The sequence below is a fragment of the Manis pentadactyla genome, chromosome 5 (genome assembly GCF_030020395.1).
Source record: "Manis pentadactyla isolate mManPen7 chromosome 5, mManPen7.hap1, whole genome shotgun sequence".
In the NCBI taxonomy this organism is placed as follows: Eukaryota; Metazoa; Chordata; class Mammalia; order Pholidota; family Manidae; genus Manis; species Manis pentadactyla.
The window spans coordinates 129,756,231-129,774,919 of record NC_080023.1 but is presented as its reverse complement, the minus strand read 5'-3'; positions in this window follow the sequence as shown (position 1 = coordinate 129,774,919).

Sequence of the window (18,689 nt, the reverse complement as noted above, 5' to 3'; positions counted from 1 at the left end):
CTGGACCTGGGGAAGGGTCCTGCTTCCCATTTGCTTTCGGATCTGAGAGCTGGCTTTCCACCTGAGGTTCTGATGGAGGCTTGGGTCCAAGGCAGGTCAAAGGCCTTGCCACCGCTCACTTCCTTACATCTCCACAGTATCTCAGGGACACCACTGTTAACTGTTAACTTGTCAGATAAGGAATCGGAGGACTGGTGGCAGAAAAAATGTTCCCAGGAGCAGAACAGAGATGAGCTAGAACAGGTCTAGTTTTCAGGATTTGATGGACTTGGGTCAATGCTTTTGTGAGGAGAGGAAGTGGGAGCATAGTGGGGGAGTTTGGAGGGGAAAGAGTTAGGGAATGGAGAGAATGGAACAGGGGAGGGACAGGAGTGGGTGGAGGGAAAGCTGAGCTGTGTTGCTGGCTGGACAACGGCCTTGGCCGACCCTCATGGTGGCCCCAGCATGGGCGTTGCTGGCCAGGTCTCTGCAGTCCTGCTCTGAGGAGGATAAAGAGTCAGCCTTGAAAGGGGTGTGACCTGGAGCCCTATGCAGGGGGCTTCTCTGAGGGGGTCTAACAGCTAGGCACCAACCCCTCAAAGGAAGGGCTTCTGGACACACACCACAACCCCCAGAACTCAGCATGGCTTTCTAAGTGAGGGAGTACCAGGACTTCAAGTCTGAGTCAGATCATCAGAACTTTGTTTTCATAGCCCTTCCACGTTGCCAAATGCCCAGAAGGTAAGATCCAGAATCCATCCTGCGGCCCTGCAGCCCCGCAGCCCCCAGGACGCAACCTCACCATGCCCCCCTTGGGGGGCAGTCCTGTTCCTTGGTCACCCCAAACTCCTGTTCAGCTCAGGACCTTTGCAGAGGGAATTCCCTTCTGCTGAGACTGCTCATGGTTACTGACCTGTCCAGACATCATGTTTTGGTGGAAAAGTCACTGAAAGAGAGAGAGAGAGAACTTACTCACTGCCCCACACATCCAAATCCTTTTTTACAGGGCCCCTTCATAGTATTTCTTGAAGCAATTTTATCATTTGCACATTTTTGTACTTTTTTATCATAAAATATGTTAAGTCTCTACTTTAATCCTCATTGAAACCTCAAGGTCTGTTTTTTTCCAAAAGTAACTAGTTTAACAAAAGGCATAAGTTTTATCCATTTGCTATTTTAAATTGCTGCTTGAAGTCACTGCCCCAGGAGCAGGGGTGTGGACGCCTGCTGCTCAGGGGAGCTCAGCCTCTCACTGCCCTCACTACGCTCTAGCCAACCTCATTCACAGGCTTCGCAGAGGAGCTGGCCCTGAGTGTGCCCAGGATTACTCTTTCATTTGAAAGAGCAACTGCACAGAAAGTTTTCTTTCTTTTTAAGTGGTTGAAAAGGAAGAGCATACATCACATGGGTATCATAACACATCATGAATATATGTAATTCAACAGAGCAGCAAAGAAAGAAAGTTGACAAAGTAAAAAGAAGCATAAAAATAAAAATCCTGAAGATGAAAAAGATTGCATTTCAAATTCAGGACTGGAAAATATTGGGAGGTAGACTTTGTCCTATTGTTATTCATATTGAATCTATAATTAGCATTTTTGAGAAAATAATAAGTTTTCATAAAAAAAATAAAGGTGACTTTGTTAAATTTAAAATTCCCTCACTTCATATGCATTAACCAGCAAGTAAATGCATCAGAGGAAATTGACCCCTACAATTTTTATGTTCTCTAGGTTACTGGGGGAGGGAAAGGGGCACTGAAAGTGAAAGGACAACTAGTGGGTCACCCACCATCTTTCTACAAATTGCCAGTTTTATAACTTGGTAAGGTGGCAGAAGATGGAAAGGGAGACAATAATGAGGGAAATGAATGAGCTGTAATTAGCATGGAGATGCACAATTTGGACCTATGGAGCCCACCAAGACCCCTGGAGAAACTCATGAAGCCAACAGTTCGCATGAGCAATGGTCACCCTCTGTGTTTCCATTTTCCTTCTCTTTCTGGCCACTACCTCTTCATCTCTTCAGTGAGCAACACTTTCTGCGTCCACCTTGAGTGGAGGTTTTACTCAAGGCTATGCCCTTGTCCCCACCCTTTCTTTCTGTTCTTCCCATTCATTTCCAAGTCTTTAACTCCAGCTGCATTTACTCTTCTGCTTGTTAGATCCTTTTGCCAAAGGACCAGAGGACACTTGGCTTGAATGTCCCCTGGAATCTCAGCCTCAGCATTTCCTTAGAAGTAGACCATTCAACAAAGATGTACATGACTGTAGTTTATTTAGGATGTGTGCTAGAGAATACTAATAGAGGGGTAAAAAAGTGAGGTGGGCAAGGAAAACAGCCATAAGGTGTAAGATGGAACCAGTCCCCTCTGTGGGCAACCAGGGTGCACCCTGCTGAGGACTTGCATGTACAGTGTACTTCAGAGTTTTTCACCTAAACGAGGGGGGGGGGATTTTTCCACCCACTCTCACCAGTCATCTCTTGAATGCTCCTCTGAAGGGGTGTTTGTTCCTGCAGATTGCTGACCTGCTACATGGAAGCCCACTGGCAAAGACATGCAAATGCTGGCACTTAGAACTGGGCTGACAGCACCAAATGGTAAGAGCTGGGGAATATGGGAAGGGTATAGAAATCTGGGAGCCATCCCTGACTCCTCCTCTTCCATGCCTTCCTGCCATTTTAATCAACCACACAGTCTGATAGGTACTACTGCTTATGAGCAGGTATCTGTTTAATTCTCCCTGTATCCATCACCAACTTGCTGACTCAGGCTGAAGCTGCTCATCTATCTGCAACAGCCTCTTAACTTAACCTCTGCCTCCAGTCTCCAGTTACTATCCAGATTGCAACCAAAAGCAAATCTGGTTACCTCACCTGCATATAATTTTCCATGGCCCCCTGTTTCCCACAGAATAAATTCTAGCACCCTCAACAGTACACCGGCATTTCAATGATAGGATCCCAGGCACCATGTCTGAGCTCATATCTTGCCATCATACCACTTGTGACCTTGTTATACTAAACCTTTGTCACTTCAACAAATGTTCAGGCCTCCACAGATGTGTTTTTTCTCCTTAAAACACTGCTCATCTGAATTCTTCACTAAACTAACTCATTCCTCAGGCCATAGCTTGGGCAACACTCTTTCACAAAACCCCCCTCATGTACTCAAATCTAGGTAGGTGGCTTCTCCTCTGGGCTCCAATAACAGCGTGTATTTCACTACCAAAGCCTCTATCACACTCCACTGTGGTTCCCTGTTTACTTGGCTGCATCTTCTTTTCTAGTTTCAGAGCTCTGAGAGGACAGCGATGTGGGAACTCTTTTATAACTTATATCTCTAGTTTTTAGCATGTGCCATGGTGAGCTCTCACAGTATTGAATGAATAAATATGTGAATTATTGAATTATTGAATATATGAATTGCCACCAAACAAGTAATTAATCAGAATCATTAGCCTTCTAATAAAATCTATTTTTTAGATTTTAAAAACAATTTTTCAATTTGTTCTTTAGATGAAGATACTCTTCATTGGCTAAAGACCTATGGAGCTAATGACAGGGAGTGTGATTCAGATCCTTTTGACAAATTAGTGTCAAAATTGCTGCACAATTGTTAACTTCCAAATTACTGTTGATAAGATAATTTCAGACTTGTTTACATATTTCAAGTTTTTTCTCAGGGAAAAATAAGTGAGTACATGCACATACATGCCTACCACTCAAAACCATAACATTATGAGAGGGCTAGACATATTGGAGGGCAAAGAGTCATTTTATTTCTTTCCCTCCCACAGGGAGCAGCAGGGAGATAACTGATAAAGCCTGTAAACTCAAAGCATTGCTAACAGCAGAGAGGGACCAAGTGAAAACTAAAAATCAGATTATTATTTACAAGTGGCTGATTTGAATTTGCAAATCAAAATAATCATGCCCTTTCTTTATTTTCTTTTATGCATCTTCCTCTTATTGAATGCAAATTAGCTAAGTAGATATAAAATATCTATTTATATTAAACTGTGAATGACCATTGGGTATACTAATTTGGAAAAATTAATTTTCCAATACGAGTGAAAAAAGAACTGAAGTATTTGAAAACTGTTCACTAACCATTACCAAAAGAGGAAAAAAAAATCTCAGTAAGGATAGGAAACCCAATAGACATGAGCCAATAAGGAACAATCAGGAATAGATTAGAGCTGACAGGGAAAGGGTGGAGTTCCTAATGTGGACTGAACTGATGGGGAGCCAATTTGAAGGACCATCTATAAAACAGTAACCTCAGATTACTAAAGGACCATATTTAGCATTTACCAGTCAAAATTCTTAACTATCCCATGATAAGGGGACTAGAATTTGCCTAAGGGTTTTGCTGGTAACAGAACTAAGTATATCTCAATCATTGTGACCCCAAATTAATATAGTTGTGACATTACTTGTTTTTATGGCCTATGCTGCTTAGCCATGTGCTTTTAATTGCCAGTAAATATTGTCAATAAATATCTTTTGAATTGAAACCCAGACTCATGTCTCTGGAACTCAAGAATTATTTTATTAAAATTACTATGTATAGCATATCTGTATAAAATATAGCAAAGTATTACATAGTATTATGTACAATTATTATAATTAATATTGATGACTTCATAGTTGAGTTATTATGGCAGAGGAGACAACTTTATTTTCACTCATTGGAACTGCAGGGATTTGGAAGAATAACTTCCCTGGTAGGGCTGAGAACATGACATGGATAATACAGAGCAGAATGGGTTGAGATGCAGGACTCTGGCAATCCTGGCAGCTATGGAGCAACAGCAGTCAGCCACACAGCCTCGAACTCTAGAGGAGCAGCACCTCCGGCCAGCCCGGGTTCCTGCATTCTGGATACAGCCACGGTGTTTCACGTGTCATTTGGTGGGCTGATGGGGTTAATCAAGCTGCGACTCTTTGGCTATTGGTTCAGGAATAAACTGACTAGAGTCATCTGCCATTTCCCCTGGCGGTGGAGGCACACACCACCCCTGCTCCCAGGGCTCCTTTCAGGAAGCTGGAAGTTCCTTAAGATTAAGAAACATTGAAACTGAAGAGATCACACTTTGTCTAAATATATCGATTTTTTAAATGGAAAATAAAGGTGAACATACAAGTGGGTAACATTCTGTAAGAAAATGAAACCAAACCTTTGGTAAACTCCATCATTTAAAGAAGTAAAATCAGCAGCAGTGAATAGCAAAATCCATCCTCACAAGTGATTTTCTGTTTTATTTATGATAGTGAACTTGTTATGCAGAATTTCCATTGCAATTCAGGGGTACTGTAAAGGTAACTTTTCTTGAAGCATCTCTGAGAATGAGGCACTCTACAGACTGCTATCTCATCTTTTACGCAGGGAGATAGAGCCAGGAAAAAATGTATGTCAACATTTACACACAGGCGAGAGGATTCACCTTTCCTTTGATAGGAACTAGAAAACATTCATCAGGATTTAGCCAAAATACTATAGCTGATTTAATTAAATCAATAAAACCTGGGCAGTGACATAATCACTCCATAAATAGTCTTAATATAAGCCTGAAAATATATATTATGCTTAGCAAATAATTATTCAGTTTTACTGCATGTTAGGGCTCGTTTGCTTTTTGAATACTGCTAGTATGATGTGGAGCTTAATTTTCTGCCTATTAAGTACCAGTTACACTGATATCTGTGTAATTTTTAGCCATATGACTTGATATTTTATGTCTTCTCTTTCTCCTTATCCAAAATTATAACTTGCTATTGAGTTCTAGCATGCAACTTACTGTATACATGTGAACAAAATTTTGCCTTTTTCTCAATGATGAAAACCTTTCACTCCTTTTCACAAAAATAACACTCCTACAGGCCCAAAGAGAACTTTTTGTATATATTAAACATTTTATAGTTTGTTATTACAATCCCTTTAAATTTATGAGTTAAGAAAAACCTTTCCTTTTGTAGAAAAAACAAATTGTGCTTTCTTGTGTCATTTGAAGTAGTGGTCTTTGGGACAGCAAATAAACTTTGGTATTAAAAAAGTTAACTCCAATCTAGGTAGTGGATCTACAAAAACTAGTCCTCCTATCTCAGTGCTGAATGTGGGGCTCTGCTTTTTACCAACAAATCACTAGAATCGCAGGAGCTCTTTTTCCCCTCCCTTCCCTTCCCTTCCCTCCCTCCCTTCCTTCCTTTTTCCCTCTCTCCCTCCCTCCGTCATCCCGATCCCACATCTTCAACCACGTGGTTACAGCGGGAGCAGCCATGTTTAAAATGCACTCCCCGACCCGCCACACCAATTGGACCAAGCAAAAGCACATGAGTCAAACCATTTGACACAGGTGAGAAGCGGAACTGTTTTTCTCCTTGCCAAGTGGGAGATGGAAGTCTTACCAGCAGTAGGAAGAATGAGCAGGCCCCCAGAGGGAAGCATGGCTGGAGCCGTAAGGAGAGTGTCCCGGGCTCCCATCCGAGCTCTGCTCTGAGGTCTGTCACAGCCCAGAGACCCAGAGGCACCTTGCCAGTGGGTTCCTAGAGGCTCTACCTCCTGATAGTCAATCCCTGTCCCTTTATTCCCAAGGCTCCCTACCGTGTTTTCGGCTGTTTGTAATCAAGACTCCTGACTTCAAATCACAATACTAAATCTTTTTTGAAATCCAAAAAGATAAAAAGACAGTGTAAGGTTCAATAATTATGAATAGCCGTCCTGAGGTTTGAAGGATAGAGATTGTGAAAGTTATGAAGACATGAGAGGCTTTTCCTTGAAGCATTTCAGCTCCTGTCCATCCACCACTGGCATCCGTTCTTTGTCATCACACTGTGAAGGTGTACATTATTCGAAAGATGAGGCTATTACAAAAATATTTTTGTAATAAGCCATCTGAAGTCACCTTCAATTTCAGCAATTCTTTTTCTCTCTATTATGAGAAATTTAATGTGCAACTCTTATCTCAGTCCTCATAGCAACTCCAGGGTATGGGTATGTCCTCTCTTATTTGCTAATAAACGAAAAGAATTCGTGCACCTCATATCACACAGCTAGTCAGGGGCCATGGAAAGGCTTGGACTCAGTTCTTCTGGTGTTCAAGCAGAACCCTTTCTTCTATGACAAATTGCCCTTGTTTCTTTCTTTTTGCTAGATAATAATATAAATCTCATTCCACTTAAAGACTATAAAAGTATTAAATGAATAATTGTATCATCCTGGGGAGGAAGACTTTAATTGTTTTTATTTGTATTTTAATGTTGCATAAATGGCCAGAAGACATAGAAGCACAATATTTTGCCATAATATTGTTTCAAGAATCCCTAATGAGCAGCCCAAATAAGATATTTGCACTGAGATATGGTTTTTCTGAACATTTTGGAACACAAACATCCAAATATAGGAATGAGAACTCTGTTTATAACAGTAATTAGGTAACACTTATTAATACTAGCTATCACTTCTTCATATGTCACTGCCACACTGAGCCAAATGTTAATATAGATTATCCCATTCAGTCCTTAAAGCAACCAGATGAGGTAGGCAAAGTAACTTTTCCACTGTTTACAATAATGTGCCAAAGCTAGGACCAAAATCCTGATAACTCCATGCTTGTATGTAATGCTTGCTTTTTTTCTCCACCACTACATGGACTGTGGCCTTCACAACACATGTCTGTGATATATGGTGTTAATCATTATACACATGTACACACAGACACATACACAAATACAAAGGAGATTTGCTATTAACTTGGATTGTATGATTATAGATCAGAAGCCAGTCACTGCTATGTGACAAACTGGAGCCTGTGTTTCTTCCCATATCAGGTTAAAATGCCATTATTGATTCAATTCTTTAAGGAATAAAGCAAAAATTTTGATGGTGAAGCAATGCCACATGCTGGAAATATATAATACCCTAGTATATGCTTGAAATGGATGAAAGAGCTGTGATCAGGTGCTAATGGTTGTGCTTCATGATTTGTGCGATGCTTCATCTCCAGATATGTAGCACTCAGAACTACCGCGAATTTGCAGAACCCACACTGAAGCGATAACTGTGGCCGGTTCAGTCACACAACTGGTGAGTTGTTGAACAAACCAGTGAAACCAGTTAGATGTCACCATGCAGAGCAACCAACAATATGGGCCATTACTGACTTTTCAAGCTGGAATATTGTGATGTTGCAGACAGACAAAAAGATGAGAGGAACCCCCTGGGAACCTGTTCTGCCATGCCCAGGATACATATGGCAGACAGCCTTATAAAGCAAGGACACCAAGTGGGCTGCTCATTGTTTGAGGACAAGCACTAGTCCTGTTGCTTCTAAATGAAGAAGCAGAAGACTGTGCTGCTTCCTTATAAATGGGCAAGCCACAGTGTGAGGCGTGGATGGGTCCTGGAATCATAGGCTCAATACAGAAAGAGCAGAAGTTATTACAAGCATGGAGCTTGTCAGAGAACCCTGATTTTGGTCCTAAAAGCAAAGGTGGCAGTGGGCTTTATTTAAAAATGGCCTTTGAGGTGGCCCTCAGGCAAAATGAAAAGAAAAAAGAAAACAAAAAAACAGGTCTTCACTTGGGAGATGTCATCTTTGAACTTAATTTCTGACGCTTTCACTCTAAGGCAGAGCAAGATTCTACCATGAAATCAGGCTGCCCACTTGCCAGTACGATTGGGCTCATGGACCTGGCCTGCCTTGCAGTGGCAATCTGGCCATCTCTCCAGAGAGGCAGATGATACTTGTGCATATTTTTGATTAATGTACATCTCACTAATAAAATAACTTACTAATCATACAAAGAGGAAGGTATTTGGAGGAAAAGACTTGATGTATATCAATGCTATCATCACAATTAATTTGACGAGGAACTCTTCGCTAATGAGTGTACTTTTTGGCCTCACAAAATTCTTAAATTGCTGGTGTTTGTGAATGCTTCTAAAGGATGTAAGCATTGGCTGTTTGAACTGCTGAGCTGGCTGACATTTGTACTGCTTATTGGTGTCTTGGTCTCCCTGTTAATGCATATGCCCAAGCCAACAATTTAACACAAAATAAAGACAGAAACAAAACGTTCAAGACTAGAAAGAAGTTTTACCCTAGATTGACATTCAAATCCATCTGACCATAAATTTTTGGAGGCATAATATACAATGCAGTGTGACAGCTTTATTCCTGAAATCAAGCAGATGGCACACACACACCCACTCAGACCTGCCCAGATGCCCATGACATCTGCATTGCATTCGGCTTGCATGACATGCTCCTCACTGCGCCACCTTCGTTTAGCCTTCAGCAGGATGTTGACGGTTATGTTATCTTAGCCACGTTGGAAAGCAGATAGCTAGGACATCGTGTGAAAGCATTAGCATGAAGACTCTCTCTCTCACTGTTGGTGACCACCCAGGCTTGAGCAGCTTTTTGGCTACTTTCCCACTGATGAGTTTTCCAAACCCTGTCAGTGGCTGGCAGTTAAATGTTCTGCCACTGGCTTACAGAAAGTCAGCTGGACTGCTTTTTTTTTTTTCCCAAACTTGCATGTTTATCCTTCTTCACCTTGATTCCTGGAAGAGTCAAACATCTGATACTCAGGTCAAGCCTGGAGGAAATGGTTGTCCCAGCTGGAAAATAGGCTAGATTCCAATTTACTTTTTAATGCCCTTGTTCATGATCAATGTTTAATACTTTTGTGTGAGGCAGTGCCTCTTAATAAAAACAAAAGAGGTGTTTGCCCTGAACTTTAAAAGGTCTGGGCAGCAGTGATGTGTGGTGGAGAGCATATTCTTCTATTTGCATATGTGTGATTAAAGAAAAAAATCTGACCTTGAGTATCTAAGCACAAGAGAGATGGGAGAGAAAGAGGAGAAATGAAGAGCTAGCCAAGCCATTCAGCTCAGCAAACAAGTGCCATAAGGCATTTAATTCTCGCTTCTATCTTGCTTTTATTCCCTTCTCTAAAGAAAGACACTTTAAATTATTTAATGGAGAAACGCAGCACTTTGAACTCCAGGAAAATCAAAATATTACAGCTTTGAGGGTTTTCTATCTTTTAGTCTCATGATATCTAGTGAATAAAACTTCTTTTTTAAGCTAAAAGGCAAAGTTGTCTCATATTTTTAAGAAAGCAAGGTCAAACATTTGGTTCAGATGAAGGCTGTAAGTTCAGTGTCTGATGGTTATATAATAAAAGGCATTTGATTCAAACAGTATGTCATGTTGGTCAGCAATATATGCTTCCACTAAATAACCAAAATACACAAATTGAAATAAAGTGAAATTCTTTTCCCAGAGTTAATGAAAGGTTCCTGTTTGTGAATTTTAGACTTTGAAGTCCAAACCTTCCCAACAGCACCAGGAATTTACTCGTGATTTATTACTATTTGGACAAGTGGTGAACAGAGTGTTACTCTATGGAAAGCTGACATTCCCTACGTGTCAAGGCAGTTTCCCTAAAAGCCCAGATACACCGTCTCCCACGGCCACAAAGCCCTCCTCAGGCTGTGCCCCCGGTGGGTCCCAGTGGATAGTGTGGTCTGTCCTGGCATCACCTCACATCCGGGCCCTCCCACTTTGCCTCCCCACCCCACCTGCCCACTGTGAGGTCACTCTGCCTTCTCATCCATTGGGCCAGACAAAGCCCCCTTCCTCTCTGTGCCTCTCCTCTGATCCTTCTTTGTGGCATGTAGGTATACAGTGAATTCTAAGGCCAGTTTTGCTTGCATGACTAGAGGGTAATAATTGGATCAGAGAAGCTGTTCCTGACCCTTCTAGAATATTTCCAGATGGATGGTGGCCTATTCCATGTATACAAATAATGGCCAAGCTCCCCTCCTCATCTTTAAGCCCACACTGCCCATCCTGGGAAAGGACCATGTTGTGCAGATTGGCAGAACTGTGAGAGACCAAAGGACTTCACTGAGACAGGTGGGTTCTGGAAAAAGAGCATCTCATGTCCTCAGGTGCCGGGAGCCATGCTACTCAAGCTGAGCTTGTAGCAAAGCTCAAACTGGAAGAAGACCCCCATAAAGCAGGGGCCTTCGCAGCTGGCTCCCTCTATTACCCACCTTGATTTTGTTTTTCTCCATTATACTATTGGTTTTGATTTTTGCTTGCATTATTGCCAAGAGCTAAGCTAACCTTTGCTGAGCAGTGTGGAAAAGATGAGAACATAAACTTCCCCAAAGCTTTTCAGGACAGTGCTCCTGAAGAATAGAACACGCAGGGGCCAAATGGCGATCTTAGCATAAAGTACTGAAACCTGCTGTTAGTTAGTCAAACATTGACCACCCCATTTCCACTGAGAATGCCCCCCTTGTTTACAATGCTAGTGAAACTAGTGATGGAAAGTTTTATAGAAATAGAGTCATGAGAAAATATTGAATAGAATAACTGTTGACACTTAATTAATCATCTCATGTTTTCTTCCCTCTACTATTTCTATAGTTTGTTTTTCTTCTTTCCTAATCACAGCCCTTTACTAGAATTTGTGCCTTATATGTGAAATTACCAAGTACCATAACTTTCCAGGAAGTAAAGATACCTCAAAACAAGTGCTGGGCATAGAAGCCATGGAGCATAAATCTGCAAAGAAGTGAAAAACTAACCTTTTCAAAGAATATTACTTCTCTCTCACTTACCAGCTTTACATCTCCCTGTATGGCCCCGGAAGATGGCTGGTTAGCCAGAGACGGGTAAGATTCCTGAAGGGAGGAACAACCTAAGACAGGCACAGGCCCAGGGGGGCCCTCAGGTGAGAAATAGGGGGCCAACAGAGGTGAGGCTTAGAATCTCACCCCCCCAGTTTTGAGAGAAATCTTCTACACCTGTGGATGTTTTGTTGCCCTTGTTCAGCTTGGATTAAGACCTGGTCTGTAGGCACAAACCTGATCATCTACAACTGCCTTCTTACAGTTCTAAATCATGCTTTGTATCTATATCTTGCATTTACCTACTACATTAACATTTTATTAGATTCACATATAAAGTATAAAAATCAAATGAATAATCATACATTATATTTGATGTGATTGTTTATAGTTTAAGGTTTGTAGTTAAAACAGAAACAGTTTCTATGATATGAATGCCCTTGCATTGTTCACCATGTAAGAACTTGTTTAGTCCCTGCATTGGTGGAGTTATAGAGACCTGTGTAGCATATGTCAGGGAGATTTTAGTATCCACACAGAAGAAAGAGAAATGTAGATAAGAAGGGGAAATTTAGTTTGCTGCCTACTGTGCCCTATAAAGGGGTATAAAGTGAAGATACGAGTTTATGATTTTAGATTGATTATAAACTTATTAAAGCCTCTAAGAATATTTTTGTGGGAAAGAATCTTAGCTAACTGTGGCACTAGGTGACCTGTATTACACCCTGAGGTGATAGACTCCATAGTCACTGCTACATACTGCACGCTCCTACAGTCACATGCACTACTTAGAAACTGCGTTGCATAGAAATGTAAAACACAATAGAGTACATGTTGATGGGAAAAGTTTTGGTCAAGAAACAGAAAAACAATCACCTGTCTAACGCTTGAGCAAACATGAATAGATTAGAAAGTAAAAGAAAGAAAAAAGCTTGCCTATACTTATTAACCAACTGTGTATTCTAGTTAATCATCAAAATAATAAAAAATAATTATATCCTTGTGCAAAATGGTATAAATAAAGTTGTCATCGGCACTTTGTCGAGAGACCACCTCCATCTGACTCCGTGTCCTGTCTCTCCATACGCCGACTCCGTCTCATCCTTTTGGGCTTCACACCCCCCGCTGGAGCTGGACTCCAGCACTCAGGTGCTGGGGCATTCACAGTTGTTGCTGGGTACGATCCAAGGCAGAAACTCAGGGTGGAGATGGGGCTGTGTTTTGACACTACTTGCACTGGCATGTCTGGACAACCCTCATCCCATAGCCTACTATAGGGCAGTCATAAAAATACCGATCCCAATATATTCATCAAAGCTAATGTGTGTTACTGTACTATTTTCTTGTTTTGATACTTGCTTGGAAGCAACATGATTTTAACAACCATTAATATAAACTAATACTAATAAGACATACTTGCTAATTTTTTGAGTCTCCAGTTTTTTATATCCCAGTATGGCCTTTAATCTCAATCAGCTGGCATTTCTGATACCTTTCTTCACATATCCTTTTGTGGTGTGGCATCCTGGATACAAAGAAAGTCCAAGACAAGAACCATCATCAAGGGCTCATAGCCTAGTTGGAGATGAAAGAGTAAGTGTTGAAGAAACAGTGAGCAAGGTTGCCATGAAGGACAGAGGCACAGACAGAGTTGAAGAGCTAACCCCTAGTCAGGGCCTTCAAACCCTGGCTTTGTCCTTTCTAACTGCATGGCCACACACAATGGGCAACTTCTGGAACCTCTCAGCTTTGGTTTACACATCTGAGGATGAAGAAAACGCGGGACCTGCCTCATAGCTCACAGTGAGCCTCAAGCATAATGACTGCTGTGTTTGGCACGCTGGCATTCTGTGACACACACGGCAGGTGTCCATTGTCACCATGACTACAGCATTGTGGAACCATGAAGAAAAGCTCGCTCAGGGGAAAGGTGTGATTTTAGCTCGGTACTACGTGGTGGGAAGGATCTGGATGGAAAGGACTGTCCATTTCAAGAAAGGGAGGAGAGAGAAATGAATCACATGTCTTCATCTGCCTTCCTGTCTCAAAATCATGCCGTGTCTCCAGGTCTTAATGGAAACTGCTGAGAAAGAAAATGAACATATTCATATTTTTGGTAAAAGAGTTAAAACGGGAGGCAACTGTGTACAGCTTTGCTGCATACAAAAAGCCTAAAAGAGAAGGACAGAAAAATGTTGTTTGTTTAATTTGAATGGAGGATGAAGGAAAGACTGATCTTCAAATAGTTCAGAGCCCTGTCATCTGGCTGAAATTCATTTCCAAATAAAACTCTCCACAGCCCCACCCCAGCCTTCCTCCCCTCCCTTCCTGTCCACACTCGCTCTTCCCCAGAATGACCATCACCTTCCCCAAGGCAGTGCTAATAAAACTGCACTTTCATGATAATTTGCTAATTGAAAACATATGAGCCCCTAGAACTCTGGGTGAGAATCCCAAGCTCTAAGGTATGTTTTGAAGAATCATGTTTGTCAATGACGTATGAATGTGTTGAATTTAACTCTTTCCCAAGAATGAGATCAGGGGATTGGAATATGAAACTGATTAGGACATTTAAATATGAAATTTATGTTTTCTGATGCTAAATATCTGGAAAGAAAGGCTTTTCCAGAACAAAAGAATGCTTTTTCATTCATATTCAACAAGTTGAAAAATTGTTGAAGACTCCTTGAAATGTTGGTCAAGAAAAAGCAGAGCAGACATTTAGTCCTGCATGGAAATTTGGGCAAGGCAGAATGCATCTACAACACTGTACTTCTGCTCTTCACCCAATGTTATATCTAGCTTCACTCTGGGTGCAGAATATGAATGCTTTCAAAACTCCCATTGCTGCCCAAATGAGATGTGCTAATACCTCAAAATCACTGCTTATTCAGCTGTTTCCACACAAGTTACCTGGCACACTGACCAGTTTTTTTTCTCTTTATGTATCCATGCTTTCACTTTTATTGCCATTTCTGTCGATTATGTTAAAGATAAAAGAAGTGTGGAGATTTTTAGTAGGAAGTGCCTCAAGATGTTCTAGTATTTCCACAGGCACCAAAACCCATCTGACTGGAGGATGGAATGTGAGCTCTGGGGTGGCATTTGCATGATCAGAACATCTGTCAGCAGAAGCATTGACACCTACACTTTTTCTCCCAAGATTTTGTTACTTCTCATTAGGACAAAGACTGCCTAGGAATGTTGCTATGAACCACAACTTCTCTGCAGAAGAATATCTGGCAGTCCTTATAGAGATGTGTTAAATTTAAGGAGCCTGGAAAAATGGAAATGCGAAGGTTGGCAGTTAGAATAGAATTTTGGGAAGATTTGCGTAGCTGACAACTGAAACTATGAGCATGGATGATGTCACCTATAAAGAGAACCCAGAAAGAGAGAAGGCAACCCAGGACTGAGTTGCAAGGGTCTCCCTCATTTACAGTACAAGAAGCTGGTTTACCCATGAATGAAATACAGCAATCCAAACAGCTCTAGATGCCACATGTGCACCATGTCTAATGGATCAATGGATCAAGAACTTCAGAGAGACTTCAGTGAGTCCAGCATCAGATACTGAGTGTGTGGAGGTGAGGTTGGGAGAAAAATGTGAATTTAGAAAGCCTAATGTTACTTCCATTGCTTGAGCTTGAGGGTAGAGTCTTTCCATCTCAGGCTTGGTCACCTCCAGAATGCAAATTGAGAGCTTCAAATCACATTTCACTTCCAGAAGCAGCACACATTTCAATCATATTTCCAACCTCCCCAGAAGAGGTAAGTGGAGGCTTTGGAGGTTGACATCAGGAGGTTCACATTCTAGAAATTCTAGCAGGTACCTTCTCAGTCTGAGTCAGTATGTTTCCAAGAGCATAAATCACAGTCTCTTTACCATGGCAATTCCACATTCTGTGACTGTGTTTGTCTATTAAATGCCAGGTGCCTCTGAGCCACAGTGGCTTTTTATTCTAAAATCATGTACCAAAAAAGAAGAAGAAAGGAGTTTTCACAGAATGTCTGAGAGATTACTTCATATCCACAGTTAATGATGTTCCAAAGCTATTTTGCCTCCATTTACTCACAACTGGAGCCCCACCCCTTCTGAGGCCGTGGCCTCTCATATGGCTGCAGGTAATTCAGTGCTGGCCTCTATGACACAGTCTATGAGCCACACCATCCCCAAGGCTGGAATTCATCCTGAAGCTGATGTCCACTGGCCGCAGGTCTGGAGGTTCTATGCCACACTCTGCTACTATCACTGAAGACTTCTTTAATGATGCCTGTGTTTATCTACTTCTTTCTGAGGATTAAATTGAAAAATAAACTACACATCACTCCATGTTGGCCTCTGTCTTAACTTGAAGTGAAATACAGCAATCCAAACAGCTCTAGAATGCCACATGTGCACCATGTCTAATGGATCAATGGATCAAGAACTTCAGAGAGACTTCAGTGAGTCCAGCATCAGATACTGAGTGTGTGGAGGTGAGGTTGGGAGAAAAATGTGAATTTAGAAAGCCTAATGTTACTTCCATTGCTTGAGCTTGAGGGTAGAGTCTTTCCATCTCAGGCTTGGTCACCCCCAGAATGCAAATTGAGAGCTTTAAATCACATTTCACTTCCAGAAGCAGCACACATTTCAATCATATTTCCAACCTCCCCAGAAGAGGTAAGTAGAGGCTTTGGAGGTTGACATCAGGAGGTTCACATTCTAGAAATTCTAGCAGGTACCTTCTCAGTATGAGTCACTAGTTAGCTATCTAGTGGAGGAATCCCTGGGTGACTTCAGATCATCCCCCAACATAAGTCACCTGCTTGTAAAAGATGAAACAATTGTGCTTGTGTTTCTGAATCCAGCTGCTATGCTTTCTAAGTCATACGTCAAGCAGAACATCTGGGGTAGGTCTTCCTGGAGGAACTGTCTTCATCACTGATGCCTAAGCTGGCCTGCCTGTCAGAATCACAGGGGGAATCTTGTTTAGAAATGCAGAGCCTCTGGGGTTTCCAATTTAAAAAACCCAGCTCAGAGCCAGGGAATATGTGTTTTTAACCAGAATTGCTTGTGCATCACTATGGAATCATACTGAACACGTGTAACCTTATAGTATGTAGCACCAAACCAGGGGAGGAAGGCAGAATGAGGCTTCCATGCAAAACTCCACACCTGTCAGAGCTGAAAGAGCTGTAGCATTTGTTACCGCCCTGGGCAGTCACCAAGCCCACAGAGTTCTCCGGATGTGGTCATTGTTGCACAGCTGATGTAAGAGCCACAAGAAGAGACATATTAGAACTTCTTTCATTATTCACCATCACCCTCAAATAAATGCTAACCAGAAACGTTAGAGCAGATACCTAAGAAACCCTAAGAGAAAACCTCAGTGTCAATTCTGAACAAACCCCTGCCGGTTGCTCATTTCTCAGCCTGTCACTCTGGCATCACATTCAAGCCCTCCTCTGGCCAGGTGACAAAGGGGTGGTGGATGTCTTAAAGCTTCTTCAAACCGTCAAACGTGGATGAGGCTTGGAAAGAGTGTGCTCCAGATGGCAGCCCTGCTTGCTCTATCATCCTCCCTCCCACCCAGGCTCTGCAGCTCTATTACCCTCCCTGCCACAGGGGCTCTGTGGCCATATCATCCTCCTTCTTGCATAAGCTCTGCAGCTCTATCGCCCTTCCTCCCGCATAGGCCCTGAGGCTCTATCACCCTCCCTGCCACACTGGCTCTGTGGCTGTATCACCCTCCATCCTGCACAAGCTCTGCAGCTCTATCACCTTTCCTCCCGCACGGGCTCTGTAGCTCTATTGCTCTTCCTCCTGCATGGAGTCTGGGGCCTTTGCTCATGGTTTTTGCATCATCTGGGCGAAGAATGTCACTTGTGATCCAGGAGAGATGGACTGGTCATGTCACTGGGTCACACATATGACAGATGTATTCTTCCCAGCTTTTGGTGATGACAAAACTGTCAATTCCTCCACACAGGGTTTTCAGAGTGTGGCCTATGTTGTCCCTGTTCTTGGTATCCCCTGGGTTGGTTGCTAAAAAACGCTTCATGTTTTAATCTCTCTCTAGTCTGCTGAATTTCTGCTGCTCTCTGGAGTCTGTATTTTTAGTGATTTTTTTTCTGGAAAAGCCAAATATACAATAATGTTTGGGAAACAGAGCTCTAATTACAGAGTTACAGAGTGAAGGAAGCAGTCAGCTGCCACCTCTCACCTTGTCCAGCTCTGGAGTAACACAAAGAACCCCTTGGAAAGAAGTGTTCCACTCAAGTGTTTAACTGTTAGCTTAAGGGTGTTATTGCCAAGTGCTAACCCTGTCACACCCTTGGGCTTACTCATCACAGTAAAAGATGCTTCAACTCCTTACAGTCATCTTTCATTTGTAACTCAAACCCTACATTCAAAATTCAGCTGAAAATTCTGCCCGTTCCACCTAAATCCAATCACTTCTCACCACCTCTGCTCCCACCACCCTCTCCTGCCTGGGTCACCACGAGCAGCTCTGGTGGTCATGCGGCAACCAAAGTGCCCCTTCTGAGCACAGGTCAGGATATGTGATGTTGCTTTCCAAACCTCTCAATGATGCCCCATCTCACTAGAGAACAAAATGCAACCTCCTTACTGTGGCCTCCACATCCCTAAGTAATCTGGCCCCTTAGGGTCTCTTTCTATCCTCAGGAGCTATCCAAAACAAATTTTAAATGTTAATACATCACACAAGTAAAATCCAGGCAAGCACAAAAGCAAGTATCTCCTAGATGGTGTTTTAAGTCTAGATGAGATTATCTGAGGTGTATGGGAGGTGAGGAAGTTTGGGAGATACATGAAGGAGTAAGATACAGTATAAGACCTCAGGAAGACTGAGTCACAAAACATACTGGGACAGAAAAATTAGGAGAGAATAAAGCATGGGAAAGAAGTTACAAGGTAGAAAGAATCTCACTCTCTGATGTCAGGGGGCATCATTTTTGCTGGTCAAGGAATAAATCCAAAAGAAAAAACAGATTGAAGGACAAAATTCTGATCAAGAATGGATTATGGTCTTAAGGAGGAAAGAAAGCTGGG